The sequence below is a fragment of the Schistocerca gregaria genome, chromosome 4 (assembly GCF_023897955.1).
Source record: "Schistocerca gregaria isolate iqSchGreg1 chromosome 4, iqSchGreg1.2, whole genome shotgun sequence".
Lineage (NCBI taxonomy): Eukaryota > Metazoa > Arthropoda > Insecta > Orthoptera > Acrididae > Schistocerca > Schistocerca gregaria.
The window spans coordinates 30,163,978-30,183,771 of record NC_064923.1 but is presented as its reverse complement, the minus strand read 5'-3'; the positions used below and the strand labels follow the sequence as shown (position 1 = coordinate 30,183,771).

Below are 19,794 nucleotides of genomic sequence, written 5' to 3'. Positions count from 1 at the left end.
TTCTAACCTGCGACCGTTGCAACTGAAACCGCTCGGCCCTTCGGCCGACGTGTGAACATTGTCTGTGAATCTTTACCCAATACACAGCACAGACCCATATGTGCCATGTTGTATCAGCAGTACGCCCATACTCTGTCCCATTTAGGAGGAGATATAACTTCAAAAAACCGGATTAGACGAAATTGCTTAGATAAATATGTTTTTGCTACTGCTGTGCTAGAGTGCTCTAGTAAGTCAATTTTAAGAGGCTGTAGGTCTCAGTATATACAAGTTAAAAGAATGTATCTCCCACTATGAAGACAACCCATTTCTCCAGGACACTATTAAAACTGGCCGACGACTAATTTTGTCTATGGGCGAAATAAAGAGAGAACACTGGGTTAAGCTGATGGAAGAACTGGACATGGCAGAAACCAGCAGAGGGGCCTGGAAGTTAAATAAGATATCTGAACAATAACCCCCACGAAAGGCCCTTCGCACCCCAAACATTACACCCAACCAGATTGCTCATCAACTCTTGATAAATGGCCCAACAAATAAAACAAGAAGACCGCCCAAGCTTCCAAGAAATGTCGAACAAGAAACATCTAACTTGTTCAACCCATTCACTACCAAAGATATGGAAGACGCCACAAAAAAGAGTAAGACAGGAAAGGCGGCCAGGCCAGATGATATGCGTATGGAGCAGATTCATCACTTTGAAAACCTTACCAAGCAATGGATTCTACATCTCTTCAATAACTGCCTGGAACGATGCCAAATCCCTAAAATCTGAAGGAAGACTAACGTTGTTGCTGTTCTGAAACCTGGAGAGCACCCATCAGATCCAAAGAACTTCAGGCCAATATCACCTCTGTGCCATCTTTACAAGGTTTTTGAAAGACTGTTATTGAATCGCATAACACTACTGGTCGAACCTCTTCTCATCCCAGAGCAAGCTGGATTCAGACCAGGAAAGAACTGCTGTACACAGACCCTTAACCTGACACAGCAGATAGAAGATGGTTTTCAGCTCGGAAATATCACTGGAGTGGGCCAATGTCGAACTCCCTTCAGCCTATGGCACTGTACAACATCAAATCATCGTTATTTACGACCTTACCACTGACTTCAGTTTTACGCGAATCGTTGCCACCTTTCTTTGTAGAATTTCGAGGTGGAGCAGATGGCCGGCCGCGGTGGTCCAGCGGTTCTAGGCGCTCAGTCCGGAACCGCGAGACTGCTACGGTCGCAGGTTCGAATCCTGCCTCGGGCATGGATGTGTGTGATGTCCTTAGGTTAGTTAGGTTTAATTAATTCTAAGTTCCAGGGGACTGATGACCAGAGAAGTTAAGTCCTATAGTGCTCAGAGCCATTTGAACATTTTTTTTTTTTTTTTTTTTTTTTTTTTTTTTTTTTTTTTTTTTTTTTTTTTTTTGGAGCAGGTGGAGAACAAAAGGAATGGGCCCCCGCAATGCAGTGTCTTAGCACCAATGCTGTCTAATACCGGCATTAATGACCAAGAAGCAATAAGCAAGTATGCAGACGATCTGGCATTGGCAACTCAGAGTAAGAATTTTGAGACAGTAGAAGAAAATCTCACTGCTGCTCTGAACATTCTCTCAGAATATTATGAGGTAAACCAAGCTAAACCAATCAAAAACTAAAAGACGTGCTTTTCATCTGAAGAACAGATAAGCTTCTCGACAGCAGCAAGTGAACTGGAATGGAAAGGTGTCGGAACACTGCAGAGCGCCAGTTTACCTCGGTGTTACCTTGCGCCGCTCCTTGATTTTAAAGCCAGACTACACCAACCTTAAAGCCAAGGTTTCATCGCGAAATTGCCTAGAGCGCAATGTGACCGGTTCTGGACGGGGTGCCCACCCCGAGACATTAAGAACAACTCCCCTGGCACTCTGCTTCTCAGCTGCCGAATATGCCGCTCCAGTGTGCTACTATTCTGCACGTGCGAAAGAAAGTGGACACCTCCCCGAATGAAACCTGCAGGCTGATCACAGGCTGCCTGCAGCCAACGCCAGTACAGGAGCTGTATACGCTTGCAGGTACAGCCCCACCCGATATTAGACGCGAGACGGCTGCTAGCAACGAGAGGCAAGAGGTCTGCAACAACCCGGCGCATCCCTTGCACGAACACGAGCCACCGCCACCTAGGCTGAGGTCCAGGAATAACTTTGTACAGTCTTCTCTTTCAATTGACAGAGACCAAAGTATAAGCAGGATTGAACTGTGGCAAAAAGGTACCCTGTCCATCCAGAGCGAGACGTAATTGAAGAAACTCTGCCACCCTGTCACCAAGAAGGATGGTGCACATGGAAGTCCTTGAACAGACTGCGCTCCGGCGTCGGAAGAACGAAAGAAAACCTGAAGAAATGGGGCATCGCACAAGGGTTGCAACACATTGTGTGAGTGTGGAGACGAACAAAGTGCAAGCCGTCTCCTGGAGTGTCGCCTCTGCCCATACTCTTGTGTAGGACTGGAACTGGCCTGCACTTATAGCAACTCAGTCAATGATGCCAAATACTGGACACAACTAGTTTAAATGTGTTTATTACGTAAAAATTTGTTTCTTGCTCCTGTGCGCACTTTGTAAACATCGATTTCTTACTATTGTGTGCATTATGTAAACATCGATTTCTTATTTTTCCCTATGTGCTCATTTCATTACGTTTACATGTATTTGAATTACTCATGTAAACAAATAAGTATATTTTTAAATCAGCACAGTCTGTGTCCTGGTACTTCTGACACGAATAAATAATAATAGTTGCAAAGACACACATTTGAATTTAGTTCCTTGTCCGTGGGCTGGTGCATCTCATCTTCTCCATCGTCTTCCTTTTTTCTCCTAAGGCACGGCTGAAAACTAATGCGGAGGATAAGGCGGTAACATGTTCGTTCCACTGTGTCTGTTTTAAATTTTTTGCTTACTCCCATAAATTTTACTTTTGACTTCCTCTATGTGGGTGTTCCCCTCACGATGTTTCTAGTCCTTAGAGCTAATAGGATTTACATCCTTCCTAAGAAAAAACGAAAAAAATTCTGACGTACCAGTACTCATATGTTTCAAATGTTTCGTACCTTGCTTGAAAGCATAATTTGCCGAATCGAATAAAACTGCAGCAACCACGTATACTTTGAAAGCATGTAAGCCCAAATTTCCTACGTTTTCATTAAAGGCTCTTTTCGCCTTGTACGGAGAGGTTAGATACGGATTTTTAATGAGCGACTAGACGCGGCCAGCGGAACATGTTTCTTCCCTTTTTTTTTTTTTTTTTTTTTTTTTTTTTTTTTTTTTTTTGCGTAAGCACACTTTTTCACGGCCACTAATCGTCCTCCGGCTCAGTCGGTGGAAGCGAACTGCACGGCCGGCTACGGCGAGGCAGCACGTCTTTCGCGCGATCCCGCGGAGGCGATACAACAACAGAAGCAGCTGGCCTGAAAAGGCAGCGGCGGGACTATTCAGATGAGCCAGCGCAGCGCAATTGGGAAACGGCGCGGCCGGAGTAAAAGAGAAGCGATGCGAGGCGCGCGCCGTCGGCGGCGCTGCTGCAGCAAAAACAATCGATACGTGGAACAAAGGACAGCCCCTCCTCGCTGTTCGCTGCTGGCCCTGATTTATCGCTGGCGCGTGTCGCGCATGCGCGAGTGCTGCGGCCGGCTAACGAGATTCCGGGCGGAGCACACAGCCGCGCGGAGCGTCAGAGAACGCTGTGGTTAAGTAGTCCCGCGCCATCCCGACAGAAACGTGAGCGTATATAAAAAAGAAAATTAAAAAAATTACTGATCTTCACAACGTCAACAGAAGTCACCACAGAAAAGGAGACGGTAGCATGCTCGGAAACTGTATAAGTACTTTGAAGACTGTTTTTATAGTGCTGGAAACGGGAATAAAGCGAGTATACTCGAGTCGCAACAAGACCAGTCTTAGTTATTGTATATAAACTGATACAAAAACCTTTTGTAATAAATGCTTATAAGAGAACGTGTATGGGCTCAGATCGATAGAAAGAGCGAGTGATAGAGTAAGATGTGTAAGCTAAAAAACGACTTTAGGGAGACACAAACAGAAAACCATTATCATTGTTGTCTTCTTCGTTCATTCATTCATTAGGTTCATCGATCTGTTGCCAGATCTGAACGAAACAAAGGTAAAAATTATTGCACAAAGAAATTGTCGAAATCTCCGGCCGCTGAACATGTCAGCAGAGTAAAACGTGCTTTCGGTGAGGACCACCTGCTACACATTGAGGAAGGCTTCAGGAACAACATCGGAGAATTGTATAAGAGGTTCAAATGAAATATGAGCAAGTACAGTCCCGTAAGTGTTGACTCGAAAGCCCTAGGTGATAGGATAAGGATAACCGCTCGTATGCTGGCAAATGATTTCCACTTCCTCCTCAGTTGTGAGACTGCAACATCGGGTTCGAAGATCGCAGGACAGCGCGCCACGACTGATCGTCGCCTGCTGGAGAAGAAATTTAACAGATGACACTCGTAGTGGGGAACGCAAGGCAGCAGCCTCGAGGACGTCCGTCAACGCATTGTGCTCAAGAATAAACTGCAAGGAGAGGGAAAAGCCAAAACTAAAACATGCCAAAATGTAGACTTAAGGGAGGAAGGTGAGACACCCGCTAAGCCCGCAGGGCAGAACAAGTGACTAAGATTGTGGAAAGGGCCAAATAAAGTGTCGGTCAGGTTCACTCAAAATTGTAATTTATTATAATTTACTAACCTTTTAAACCAAAACGGCACATAGCCGAACCTTTAGAAGCCGAGCTTCAAAAAGGCAATTACTTCACGGCTGAGGGCCTCGAAACAAGAAATCTTAAGAATCAACAAAATAAAAATGCAGATAAAATAGCAAATAAAATAATTAAATTATATATAGTTTCACAGCTAGCCTCAAGGCAGAAGTCGATGGAACAAACAAATCCAAGGTGCAATACAAGCGGCTGACGGCCACAATTAAATTTAAAAAATTTAAAATATATTATTATAATCTTTTAAGGTAGAAGGCCGCAATATTTCTGCTCAAAGGGTAATTTGAAGAATAAGGTTTCACGCGGCTTAAGACCCACAATTGATTTTCCAAAATTCAAAAATATATTAAGTCCCGTAAAAAGAAGAATCTTTAAATCAAATGTTTTTTATTCCAGTCTTATTTAGACGGTGACCGGTTTCAGTCCGTAATGACCATCCTCAGATCTACAATATACAAATATTTACACCTAGTGAGCAGTGTCTCTTTCAACATAATACAGCAATACGTATCACAATATACTATCATACAGCCAGGGAGATCTACAGAAAATACGATAAAACGTACCTTTTTTATACCATGTCCCCAAGTATAAGGCCATAATGGCCTCGCCAAAAAACGCAAATATAATCAGAATAGCATCGTCATATAGATCTGTCGGCTTAGATGTAGTCATCATTTACGCAAAAACATAATCTGATAAAAACACATTATGTAAAATACATATAGCTGACTTTTAAAATTGAGAACTATCATAGAAACTAAGTTGTGACACATTAAAAGACGAATACAGTTACCCAAATAAAATTATTGAAAGGAAATATATGAATAGAATAGGACCGATTCTTTTTATGGTGAATTTACGGTCAACAATTAATATACGTATTAGCTTGCCTGTGCAATCTATAAATTACCTATGAAAGATAAAATAAAATTCTAACTACCTGCTACATGATGCAATCTGATTTTCATAAAACATGAAGTTATGGCCCTTAATAGTAGTACAATACTACACAACACATCAGACTACAACCACTATAATGGCGTCCACCCGAAGGCTTAAAATTATCCGGCGACTGCAGCGCCATCAGTGAGTCTAGTTATTTTTAGAAGGTCTTTGATGCACACACACACACACACACACACACACACACACACACACACACACACAGCCGACTCACGAACGATCGGCGAGCCAAAGCGCGTCATCCGGTAGGAAGACCGCCCGACCATCCACCAAGACCGTGGCCTGGTTCAAGTTATGCGTGGCGCCAATGGTCTGACGAGCCATGTCGACGCAGACCTCACTGCAAACCAACCCGAGTCCAGCAGGGCCGCATTACAACTCGAGGATTGGCACGTCTGCACTGCACTCCAGACGCGTTCCAACTGACTGGCAGCACCGGAATCGCGACTCAACTGTCTTACGACAGACAAAGCCTTGAAGTAACATCAGTCGATCAAAGACACTGCGAGAGGGGATGTGTCGATAATCGCGGGTAACGCCGCTCACGGTCAGGCAAAGCAGCCTCTCAGTGACAGTAGTAATCTAAATTGAGGTAGTGAGGTGGAAGTACGTTAAGAAGAGCGTGTAAAATACATGATGGCGGAATGACGAGCCACGCACGGTTGAGAAGGGACAGAACAAAAAACGAATCGGGGAATACTGGGCCAACGTCAAAGCCCAGGCGCAAGGAGGAGGTGAGTGTGGGGTGGACACGGGAAGCAGGAGGACGGCGGGCGGTGTGGGCGACGGCGTGCGCGCCCCGCGCTCCACACCTGCGTCCCCTCTGCCGGGTGACGACGCCGCGGCAGCCAGCCGCGCGCTGCCCGCCTGCCGTGCACATCTCCTTAGAGGCTGCTACACATCGTTACTGCCGCCTGGAACGCACCTTCCACGAGCCGTTCAAACAAAAGCAGACTTCAGAAATTGGCCTACACAACTGCTCCGCTCAACAGTTTATCTGCCACTATTTTTTTCCGTAATAGAGCTGTTGTTGTCGTAGTCTTTAGTCCAGAGACTGCTTTGATGCCGCTCTCCATGCTACTCTATCCGGTACAAGCTTCTCCACCTCCCAGTAACTACTGCAACTTCCATCCTTTTGAATCTGCTTCCCGTAATCATCCCTCGGTCTCCCTCTACAATTTTTACCGTCCACTACTAAATTGCTGAACCGTTGACGCATGAGAACGTATCCTATCAACCGATACCTTCTTCTAATCAAGATGCGTCCTCTTCTGCTCAATTCTATTCAGTATCTCCTCATTAGTTATGTGATCTACCCATCTAATCTTCAGCATTCTTCTCTAGCACCCATCCCAGCTTAGCCATTTTGCACTTCCTGTCGATCTCATTTTTGAGATGTTCATTTACTGCATCTTTTGTTTTCTGCTTTCATCAATTAAAAAATGGTTCAAATGGCTCTGAGCACTATGGAACTCAACTGCTGTGGTCATCAGTCCCCTAGAACATAGAACTACTTAAACCTAACTAACCTAAAGACATCACACACATCCATGCCCGAGGCAGGATTCGAAACTGCGACCGTAGCAGTCGCACGGTTCCGGACTGCGCGACTAGAACCGCGAGACCACCGCGGCCGGCTTTCATCAATTAAATTCAATATGTCTCCTGTTAACCTCGTCTATTCATCTACTTGATCCCGCGCCGCCTTCACTATGTCATCTCTCAAAGCTACCCATTCTTCTTCTACTGTATATCTTTTCCATATTCTTTTCAATCGTTCCTAAATGCTCTCTCTGAAACTCCCTATAACCTCTGGTTCTTTCAGTTTATCGAGCTCTCATCTCTTTAAATTCCCACCTTTTTACTGTTTCTTCAGTTTTAATGTACAGTTCATAACCAATAAATGGTATTCAGAGTCCACATCTGCCCCTGGAAATATCTTACAATTTAAAACCTGGTTCCTAAATCTCTGTCTTACCGTTATATACTCTGTCTGAAACCTTCAAGTGTTTCCAGGCTTCTTCCACGTATACAACCTTCTTTCATGATTCTTAAATCACTGTTAACTATGATTATGTTATGTATGCTCTTTGCAAAATTATAGCTGGCGGCTACCTCTTTCATTCCTTACCCCCATTCCATACTACGTTTCCTTCTCTTCCTTTTCCTACTAACAAATTCCAGTCCCCCATGACTATTAAATTTTCCTCTCCCTCCAATGTTTGAGTGATTTCATTTTATCGCATCATGTATTTCTTCAGTGTCTACGGAGCTAGCTGGCATATGTACTTGTACTACTGCGGTAGGCGTGGGCATCGCGTCTATCTTGGCTACAGTAATTGATTTACTATGGTGTTCGTAGTAGCATATCTGCGTTCCTATTTTTTGATTCATTATTAAACCGATTCCTGCATTACCCGTATTTGATTTTGTATTTATAGTTTGTATTCGCCTGACCAGAAGTCTTGTTCCTCCAGCCATCGAACTTCACAAATTCCCACTATATCTAAATGTAACCTATCCATTTCTAATTTCAAATTTTCTAACATACCTGCCAGATTAAGTGATCTGACATTCCACGCTCTGATCCGCAGAACACCAGTTTTGTTTCTCCTGATAACGACGTCTCCTGAGTAGTCCACGCCTGGAGATCCGAATGCTTGATTGTCTTACCTCTGGAATATTTTAGCCAAGTGGATGCCATCATCATTTAACCACACAGTAAAGCTGTATGCCCTCAGGAGAAACTACGGCTGTAGTTTCCCCTTGCTTTCAGCCGTTCGCAGTACCAGCACAGCAAGGCCGTTTTTCTTTAGCGTTACACGGCCAAATCAATTACCCCCTGCAACTACCGAAAAGGCTGCTGCCCCTCTTCAGGAACCATGCGTTTGTCTGGCCTCTCAACAGATACCCCTCCGTTGTTGTTGCACCTACGGTACGGCCATCTGTATCGCTGAGGCACGCAAGCCTCCCCACCAACGGCAAAGCTGCTGCATGAATAGCTTAAGCCCAGGAAGATGGATATCAACATTGTTGTGTCCCTGGTTTAACATTATGGCTCAGCTTGTTCTGAAGTTGACAGACGTGCAATGCCTAGCCATTCGATTTAAGAAATTTTAGAAAAATGAGTACGTTGGAATGAATATTAGCGACTGACTGGTAACGATACATTGGACGAAGTGTCAGCTTCCTGCACGATACCCACAGATCTAAAGCTCTTTCTGTGTCTTTACACGGTAACCGATGCTTGCGCAACCAGACCCCAGAATCGAGGAACTTGCTCTTCTCGCTTTGCCTTTTATAACCCACGGTGGAAACATTCTCCACAGTGTGTTGACAGGGAGGAGGGTTAGAGAAACGTCAATGATTTAAAGATAATTCGACGAACAAGATTAGACCGTTGATTAACACTGTACGGAAAAGTAAGGAAAATTGACTTGTGTAGCAGTTCATTAGAACATCTTGAAGAATATTTTTGAGGAAAAATTCCCTGAACGTCCTGGTCTTCAGCGAATGACGGCGACTAATATCTGGGGCAGTTGGTAAGTAATAGTAAATAATGCAAAACGCGCAGTGTTTTTGAGCCGTTACCTGCTGAAATATATATGTATGAGACAGCTTCTCGTAAGAATAACGTCGCCTCTCCGAAGGGTTCTTGCTTTAGAGCTCGTTATCATCCCTACGATATCTGTCTTAATATTTTCTGTAGTAAAGCTTTTGTAGAATTAGAGAAACCTTTGGACAATACTGACTGGAATACATTCTTTCGAAATCTGAAGGTTGCAGCGATAAAATACAGGGGCGAAAGGCTGTACAGAAACTAGACGGCAGTCACTGGACTAAAGAAATGTAAAGAGAAGGAGAAATTGAGAAAGCAGAAATACAGGATTTTAGCTTATCCCCGATATTATCCAGTCTTTATATTGAGCAAGCACTAAAGGAAACCAAATGAAGAGAAGGAAGCAAAGTTCAGGGAGAAGAAAGAAACATTTTAAGGTGTGGCAGTGACACAGTAATTCTGTCAAAAGACAGTAAAGAACTTGGGAGGGCAGTTAAACGGAATGGATAATGTCTTGAAAAGAGGGTATAAGACGAGTATCAATAAAAGCAAACCAAGGGTAATGGCACGTGTGGAATGCACTTGGGCGATGCGGAGGCAGTTGGATTAGGAAACGAGACACTAAAAGTGGTAGAGGAGTTTCGCTATATGGGCAGTAAAATAACTGACGATACCGAAGTAGTGAGAATATAAAACGCAGACTGGTTTTAGTACTGAAAGCATTTCCAAAAAATAGGCATTTACTGACATCGAATATAAATTTGAATTTGGTGATGACTGAAACCACAGCCTACCTGAAATTTTTGAATGAAATCATTCCGCTTTAGGCTGTGAAAAAATTATTTATTGCCATTGCAATTTCGACACTAGGTCACTTCAACCATTCTGAAACCAATCCATTTGAACCATTTGAACAATTCGTTTACACTCAAGGCACGTGAATAGATATCCAATGTCATCAGCATCGTAATCACCATTCTCGTGATCTCCGCTAACCATTTGAAACGACGGGGTTACCCATTGGCTCTGAGCACTATGGGACTTAACTTCTGAGGTCATCAGTCCCCTAGAACTTAGAACTACTTAAACCTAACTAACCTAAGGACATCACAGACATCCATGCCCTAGGCAGGATTCGAACCTGTGACCGTAGCGGTCGCCGGTTCCGGACTGAAGCGCCTAGAACCGCTCGGCCACAGCGGCAGGCTACATTTTCGTTTAAATCTCTAAACTTCCTTATAAATGTCACCACAGATTTCTTTCTTACTTCTGTGGTGCAAAGCTAATGCATCACTTTCATTTATAAAGCCTTGGTTTCTCCGATCACGTCTTTTTTATATCTGCGGTTGACTAAGTAAATACCAGAATTGATTTACTTGATTTACTACTGAGTTTCGTGTTCCTATATTTGTCCTCACGTATTATACAATTTTCTCTTAATCAGATAGCCGGCCGGGGTGGCCGAGCGGTTCTAGGCGCTATAGTCTGGAATCGCGCGACCGCTACAGTCACAGGTTCGAATCCTGACTCGGGCATGGATGTGTGTGATGTTCTTAGGTTAGTTAGGTTTAAGTAGTTTTAAGTTCTAGGGGACTGATGACCTCAGGAGTTAAGCTCAATAGTGCTCAGAGCCATTTTTTTCCTAAATCAGATAAATAAATATCAAATAGTGGAAGGCTTCGAGGAATGATTAATTACGTATGTATTGTAATGCAAGTAGTAAGTATTTCAGTGCTTTGTTTTCTGTATGGATTTATAGTTCTTTATTTCTACAGTCTTTTCCAGTTTCATTCGATGCTGGTTAATTCTTTCTCTTCTGTTGTCGGTTGATACCGTTTAATAGCAATGAAACCGCAAACAGCATAGCGATATGTGAGCACATCGGTCCAGCCAGAATCGATATACCGTGTGTGTATCAACAAACATCCTTGTTTCACTGTTGAAAATGCTGTTTATCGTTTGTCACCAACGACAGCTGTGTTTTCGTTTAGCTAACACAGTTTTCTGTTTACGAGTGCAGCCGAAACAACGCTAAAAGATGAATTTATTGATGCTGGCGGCAACTGTATCGATAGATGCTAGCGCACGCGTTATTTACTGTAGCTACACGGCCAGCTACCGAAGCAGTAATCCATATCTGTACTGTTTCACTAGCTGCCGATCGACATATTTTTAGACATTAATTTACTCGCGGTGAAAATGAACATTCGTACAGTGACGCCCCTGTCATGCATCATTCTAGAGCTTTATAATTATTCATACTTTTTTCATTATGATTATTATTTATGTAAGTTATTCTATACCCCAAATGACAATTTCTTATCTCGTGGTATACCAATTACATAGTAATCCACGCTGTTGAAAACACCACCACGCTACATCACATGATTCGCAGACATACGACGTTCTCATTCACCCTCTCACCGGTTTAAGGAACGGGGGTGGTGAGTAAAGGCTGTACTCTACTCCTCTGTTCCATAAATTAAAGCCTGAGCCCATTTTTAATAACATTCTCGAAGATGCATATGAAAATCGTACAACAGTAGCAATTCAAGTCTTACAAGGTTGAACACCTGCAACGTCACAGTTATGAAAGGAGGCTCAGCTTGTGGTGGTTCTGCATCAGTGAGGAACAACTGCTAAATTCGGCCCTTCGCTCGCGGTGCTAAGCTGAAGCGCGGGGGAGGTAAAGTGTACCTTCGGCTGTTCGTCTCTTAACTTCCACAGCGGCTGAAAGGGGTGTCGCAGTAAAGCTGTTAGCTGCAAACAAGTTTGAAGAGATCAGGTCCACACGTTGTGGGGTTGGGCGGATGTCGGATGTCGTAGGCTGGGCAGCCTCGTGAAACAGTACAGTATGTATGTTTTAAACCGGGATCCAGGGTTATTATGCGGCTCGGACCCCAGTGGATGGCCGAGGAGTGTCGTGCATTGGGCGCAGGCTCTTCATGACGATCATATAACCCGACAGCAGTGGCATTTTTCAACAAGGTAATCCGCCATGTCACAAGGCCGAGAGTGTAATGGAGTGGTTGGAGGAAAACAGTGGCGAGTTCTAACTGATGTGCTGGCCCCACAACTCGCCAGATCTGAAAACGATCAAATACATCTGGGATGTGACTGGACGTGGGGCGTTATCGCTCCCCGCCCCCCCCCCCCCCCCGTCCCTCCGCCCCCGGAATTTACGGGAATCAGGTGAGCTGTGAGTGCAGATGTGGTGCCAGCACCCCAGCACCCTCCAGCGACATACCAAGGCCTCACTGATTCCATGACTTGACGCGTCGCCGCAGCTATCTGTGCCAAATGTAGATATACTGACTGTTAGGTAGGTGGTCATAAATGTTCTGGCTTATCAGTGCATTCCTTACCGTGCCGCTCCTACGGAGATTCCCATTTCACGTCTTATCAGTCCACCTACTTTTTGACATCCGTCTATAGCACCACATCGTAGACGCTCAGATTCTTTTATCTGCCAGTTTTTCTAATGTCCGTCATTTACTTCTGTACAGTGCTGTGCTCCACACTTGTACTCCCAGAAGATTCTTCTCCAAACTATGTTCGATACTAACAGATTTCCTGTGGCAGGATGTCCTCTTCGCCTTTGCTAGTTGGCTATTTATGTCTACCGTGTGTTATTTTCCTTCCGAGAGAGCAGACTTCCTTTGCTTCTGCTCCGTGGTACCGAATCTTTAAATGTAAAGTAAATAGCTAATCTCATTACTGCTACTCCTCAACATCTTCACCTTTCTGCACTCTACTCACAATCCATATTCTGAGCTCATAAGATTGTTCATTACATTCAACGCGTCCTGCAATTTATTGGATGTTATGTTTCTAATACCACTCCGAACCTTTCCTTTATTTCAGTCATCGGTTTTTCAATATGGAGATACATTAGGGAAGAAAGACTGGACCCCATTCTTGCACCCTTTTTCATTCGAGCAATTCGTTCTTCAGCTTCCTTTTCCATTTTTCCGATCGTTTCTTGTACACATTGTTTACTATACATCTTTCCCAGGCCGAGCGGTTCTAGGCGCTTCAGTCTGGAACCGCGCGACCGCAACGGTCGCAGGTTCGAATCCTGCTTCGGGCATGGATGTGTGTGATGTCCTTAGGTTAGTTAGGTTTAAGTAGTTCTAAGTTCTAGGGGACTGATGACCTTAGCTGTTAAGTCCCATAGTGCTCAGAGCCATTTTTGAACCACATCTTTCCTTACAACTTACAACTATTTTTCTCATAGTTTCGAACAACTTTCACCATTTTACGTCCTTGAACGCTTCTTCCAGGTTTAAAAATCCTATGAAATTGTTCTCATTTGTCTAGAATACTGTTCTGTTATCAAACGCAACGGGACAACAATCTCTAAGGGGCTTTTATCTTCTCTAATGCCGAAATGCATGTCATGAAACAGATCCTTTTTCTAAATTCTTAGGTATACTGTTCTTGTGAGCAGCTTGCAAACATGAGCTATTATGCTCATGGTGGACCGTTCAATAGTTCTCGACCGCCTCTGCTCTCGCTGTCTCCGAAACTCTGATGGTATGTCTCAAGACTCATACATTTCACATACCAACTTGAGTAGCCTTTGGTTGCCACGTCTCCCAATGATTTTAGAAATTCAGAATAATGTTGTATATGCTTCATCTGATTTGATCGGAAGCCTTCGAAACCTCTACTAAACTCTGACTGGATTCTATAACGACTGTCACTTCTTCTTCTACTATACAATGCCCGCAGATAGTCGGTCTCCATCGTACAGGCCTCCCATGTACTCTTTCCACTTTTAGCGCTTAGGAGTGGAATTCCTTTTGCACACATAATACTGACGCTTTTGTTTCTAGTTTTACCGGAGGTGATTTCGACTGTTCTTTATGCTGAGTCTGTCCTTTGACGCCCATTTATTTTCCGATTTCTTCACAGTTTTTCTGTCCGTCATTCCGCTTTAGCTTCCAGCTTATTTCGTTCCTACTTCACTTACCACGATGCATCCCCAAATCCTACTTAACATTTTTCTACTTCCTTGTTTCGCTGAAAGACTGAAATATTTCTCCCATTATCCAAGATTTCTTCGGAGCTACCTCCCTTGCGCTGTACTTATATTTGTCTGTCTGGCCCCCTTCTTTCCATACTGATTCCACCTGACGATTCTCTTAAACTTCAGACTGCTGTTCATAGTTAATAAATTGTGATTTGAGTGTATATCTGTTCCTGGGTACGACTTACAATCCAACATTTGGCTTCGGAAACTCTCTCTCTGATCTCAATGGAGTCCACCTTAGATCTTTCCTAGCGTATTGCTTATTACTAGTTGCAATATGTTGCAGAACGGAATTAATGTTTCTCCTCTCTGATTCTTACTACCGAGTCCATATTCTCTCGTAACTGTCTCTTCTATTCCTTCCCATGCAACAGGGCCCCAATCTTCGGTCATTATTATATTCTCATCTCCCTTTACATACAGAATTACCCGTTAAATATAGTGGTATGCCCTCTCATCGCTTCATCTTCTGCTTGTGACGTCAGTATCTCAACTATTGATGTTGGCGTTAGTTTCCCGTCGATTCTGCCGAGTATATTTCTATCACTTTGCCCCACTTTGCAGTTCGTCGCGAACCCTACTGCAATTGTACCATTTTCTGCTGCTGTCGATATTATCCTGTACTTGTTTTACCAGAAATCGGTATATTCTTCCCATTTCACTTCACCGAATCACACTATACTTTGAAGAAGCCTTTGCATTTCACTTTTCAGATTTCCTACGACATTCAGAATTTTGACACTCCACGCTCCGACTCATAAAATGTTACCCTTTCGTTGATTATTCATTCTTTTCTCGTGGCTATTGGCCCCCTTGGCAGACCACTCCAGACATCCGAACGGCAATCTACTACGGAGACATTACGACTCTTCTTGAGTTACAGGCTGTATGTCCTCTGGATTACATTGCGTGTATTTTATTCAGCAGTTTTCGTCGCCTTCTCGATCTTATGTCGCCGATCGCTGGTGATTCTTCCGTTTTCTAGGGGTAGTTTCCCACCCAGAGGGGAAGAGGGTGCCCTGAAGCTGTGTCCGGTCCTCCGGCCCCTGGCGGAACGGCGGTGGTCCCTAGCGCCGGGAATCTTCTTCATTCGAAATATGGTTCCTGATCGAGGACGTCTTGTTTCGTGGTCAAAGGCGCTAGCACTAGACCTTACAGAAAGTCAGTAAGAAACACGACTGCCAACGGGAGGGCCAGTTTGCGCTGTCTGCTGGCGCACGCGGCCGACTGCAGAGCAACGGCGCCGGGACTGCGGTGAGCCCTCGGTGACACCCCAGCTGTGCTATTTTCTTAATCCTGATTATTTAGCCTCTGGCTGCCCAAGTGCTTAATCAGTACCACTGTTCTTAATATATCACAATTACATAGATCTTGTTAAATTAACAGTGGATTTTGATACATCCTAACACTTCATAATTACATATTATCACTACTTATAACATAGCACTATAGAGTTTTTTTTTTGATTTTGTGCTGAATATGTTAACAACAGACACTCTTTTTTATTGGAGTATGTTTCATAGGGTACATCACTGGACACTGGAATTAAGTAGCTGAAGGGGCGTGTGATTGCCACTGTACACAGATGACCAATTATAAAATGAGTTGTTGTTGTTGTCTTCAGTCCAGAGAATGGTTTGATGCAGCTCTCCATGCTACTCTATCCTGTGCAAGCTTCTTCATCTCCCAGTACCTACTGCAACCTACATCCTTCTGAATCTGCTTAGTGTACTCATCTCTCGGTCTCCCTCTACGATTTTTACCCTCCACGCTGCCCTCCAATGCTAAATTTGTGATCCCTTGATGCCTCAAAACATGTCCTACCAACCGATCCCTTCTTCTAGTCAAGTTGTGCCACAAAATTCTCTTCTCCCCAATCCTATTCAATACCTCCTCATTAGTTACGTGATCCATCCACCTTATCTTCAGTATTCTTCTGTAGCACCACATTTCGAAAGCTTCTATTCTCTTCTTGTCCAAACTAGTTATCGTCCATGTTTCACTTCCATACATGGCTTCACTCCATACAAATACTATCAGAAACGACTTCCTGATACATAAATCTATATTCGATGTTAACAAATTTCTCTTCTTCAGAAACGATTTCCTTGCCATTGCCAGTCTACATTTTATATCCTCTCTACTTCGACCATCATCAGTTATTTTACTTCCTAAATAGCAAACCTCCTTTACTACTTTAAGTGTCTCATTTCCTAATCTAATTCCCTCAGCATCACCCGATTTAATTTGACTACATTCCATTATCCTCGTTTTGCTTTTGTTGGTGTTCATCTTATATCCTCCTTGCAAGACACTGACTGCATATTTGATCTTCTTCTGCTAGCGGGTGTTGATGTGCACCAGTGGAGTGAGTCTAGTGTTGGGACTGTTGTGGCTCGGAGTCTTACGTGTCGGAACTCAGAGACAAATGCCTGCCTCTTGCGATGTGGAAATAGGTTTACGCCTGTCGAGCAATGTCCGTGACACCTGTGGAAAGGAGGATTCCTTTTGTTGATGCCTGAGTTATAAAGTTGGGATTGATTGACGGCCTAGCGACAACAGCTAAGGAAAAGATAAGTTAGCTCTGCTACTTCTGACGCTTGGTCTTCTCAATATGGAGAGGTTAAAAGTTTGATTCTATACAGACGAGCAGTATAACAAGCTTGTCCGTTTTACTTTCTTATGATTGGTTTTGTATGTCGGCGCGAAATTTTTAACTTTGAATACCATCCTCTTTTGGTAACACAGTACCGAAACAGTAAAACGTTTGGTTCTCTCGTCAAACTGGGAGATTTCTCAGAACCGGTAGTAATCATCAAACACCCATTTAGATACAGTGGTTACGTAGTCTGAATAAGGTACATGTCCACATAAAGGTATTTTTTTCATGATGCTCATCATCGTCATCAGTTTCCTGCTATATTAGCAGGTTCTTTGCATCTCCATTTTCTGCTTCCTTCCTAAGGCTGCTGTATGTTGTACCGTCCATTACGTCACCCAATATCTGAAATCTCTTCCTACCTCGCTTCCTTTTCCCTTCTACATAACTTTCTAAAACTGTTTTTATCAGTCCATCATTCTTTCTTAAAATATGCCCACTCCAATTTCTTTTTCTTGTTTTGTTACATCCAGTAACTGTCTTTTCTCTCCCACTCTCCTCAGTATCTTCTCATTTTTTACTGTGTCCATCCAACTTATTCTTTCGATCCTCCACCATGTCCACATCTCAAAAGCCTCCAGCGTTCTCTGTCTTTCTTCCTCAAAGTCCATGTTTCAGCGCAATATAGAAAAATACTCCATACAAGACATTTTATGAGTCTCTTCCTGAGTTCTCTGTCCAGATCAGTGCACAAAATTCTCCGTTTCTTATAAAATGCCTCTTTTGCCATTTCTGTCCTTGTGTTAATGTCCGTGGTGCACTTCCAGTCGGTGTCTATCCTGCTTCCAAGATACTTAAAATTTTGCACCTGTTCTACTATTTCTCCATTCAGCATAATTTTTATTTCTTTATTTCCTCCTTGTGCCAAAACTTTCGTTTTCTTTGTGTTAATATTCATTCCATAATTTTTTCCGTTAGCTTCAATGGTGTCCACCAAATCCTGTAATTCTTTATCCCCTGTGGCTAGAAGGACCATGTCATCAGCAAACCTCAAACACCCTACTCTTCTCCGTCCAATTTCTACTGCTTTGTCATTCAATGAGCATTGATCAACCATATTTTCCAAGTAGAGGTTGAAAAGAGTACGTCATTGACAGCACCCTTGTCTTACTCCTTTTCATCGTCCGATCCAGTTTGTACTTTCTCCTCTCACTTTAACTTAAACTTTTTGATAAAGATATAATAAGTTTACAAGTCTTCTGGTTTTCGAGTCCACTCCCTTTTCCCTCATTATGGTCACAAGGTTGTCCCAAGCCACATTGTCAAATTCCTTTTCTAGATCGATGAAGCACATATACAGGTCTCTTCCTTTTTCAGTAAACCTCTCTCCCAAGATTCGTAGGAGCCCTGTTGCATCTCTGGTGCCCGTATTCCGTCTAAAGACAAACTGCTCCTCGCCCAGATTCTCCTTCATTACTTTCTCAAGTCTTTCATTAATTATTCTTAACATCACTTTGGCTGCATGTGAAACGAGGCTGATTGTCCTGTGCTCACTGCATTTCTCGGTTGCTTGTTTCTTCGGTAATGGAATCATTACTGCTGTCAGAAAGTCCTCAGGTCATTCACCACTGTCATATATTTTATTACAAAACCTCATCTTGGTTCAAGCATTTTAATATTTCTCCCGGTATCGTATCTGTACCTACCGCTTTGCCATTTTTCATTGCAGCTATGGCAGACTTTACTTCTTCCATTATGGTGGTTTGTCCTTTCTCGTCATCACTTACACTGTTGAGTGATGCAAGTTCCAGAGGTTCTGGTCTGCGATCTGTGTCACGTAGCTCTTTTAGATATTCTTCCCATCACTGGAGGACATCGTCACGATCTTTGTACACTACCTCTTCGTCTTTACTCAAAATTTCCATAGTAGCATTTCCTGCTCTGTTTTGTTCCCATGTCATAGTCTTTACTCTTTTGTATAGTAAGTCGTATCTTTCCTTACTGTCCAGTTCTTCAATTGCATCACATTCCTCTTTAAGCCATTGTTTCTCTTCGCAGTTCATTATTCAATCTTCGGTATGTCTTTCTTGTATCTTCAGTGTTCTTGTTTTTAAATTTTCTTCTCTCCTCCATCTTGGAAATCATTTCTTGTGTGACCCATGGTTTTTTGACCTTTTCCCTTTTACTTATCCTATATTTTGCTGTCCTGCTTTAATGATTCCTTCTTTCAGCGTATTCCAGTATTCGTTGACATTACCGGGTAGTTCTTTGTCTCGTAATGGGTATAGAAACTCACGTGACAGCATTTCTGTAATTTTGTCTTTGTTAGATCATATCTTCTCTAGATCCCACTTCGTCACCGTGGTCGCCTTCTTCAGTTTCTTCATTCTTACTTCTATTTCTGCCATAAGTAAGTTGTGGTCGCTATTAATATCTGCACCTGGTAATGTGTGCACCTTCTTGATTCCATTCCTGTATCTTTCTTCTACCAGTATAAAATCGATTTGAGTCAACAGATGGGGACGTTTGCAAGACAACAACCATCTGAACGAACAGTTCGACGACGATTGCAGCAGCATGGACCATCAGCTCGGAGACCATGGCTGCGGTTACCCTTGACGCTGCATCACAGACAGGAGCGCGTACTCAACGACGAACCTGGGTGCACGAATGGCAAAACGTCATTTTTTCGGATGAATCCAGGCTCTGTTTACAGCATCATGATGGTCGCATCTGTGTTTGGCGACATCGCGGTGAGCGCATATTGGAAGCGTGTATTCGTCATCGCCATACTGGCGTATCACCTGGAGTGATGGTATGGGGTGCCATTGATTACACCTCTCGATCACTTCTTGTTCGCATTGACTGCACATTA

General features: G+C 43.3%; 1 protein-coding gene across 7 annotated transcripts in view; it reads left to right on the top strand.

The window, feature by feature from the left end:
- LOC126267963 (neurexin-1a) overlaps window positions 1–19,794 on the top strand; it is a 1,982,806-nt gene that overhangs the window by 1,397,182 nt on the left and 565,830 nt on the right. The gene's annotated exons all lie outside the window — the stretch shown is intronic.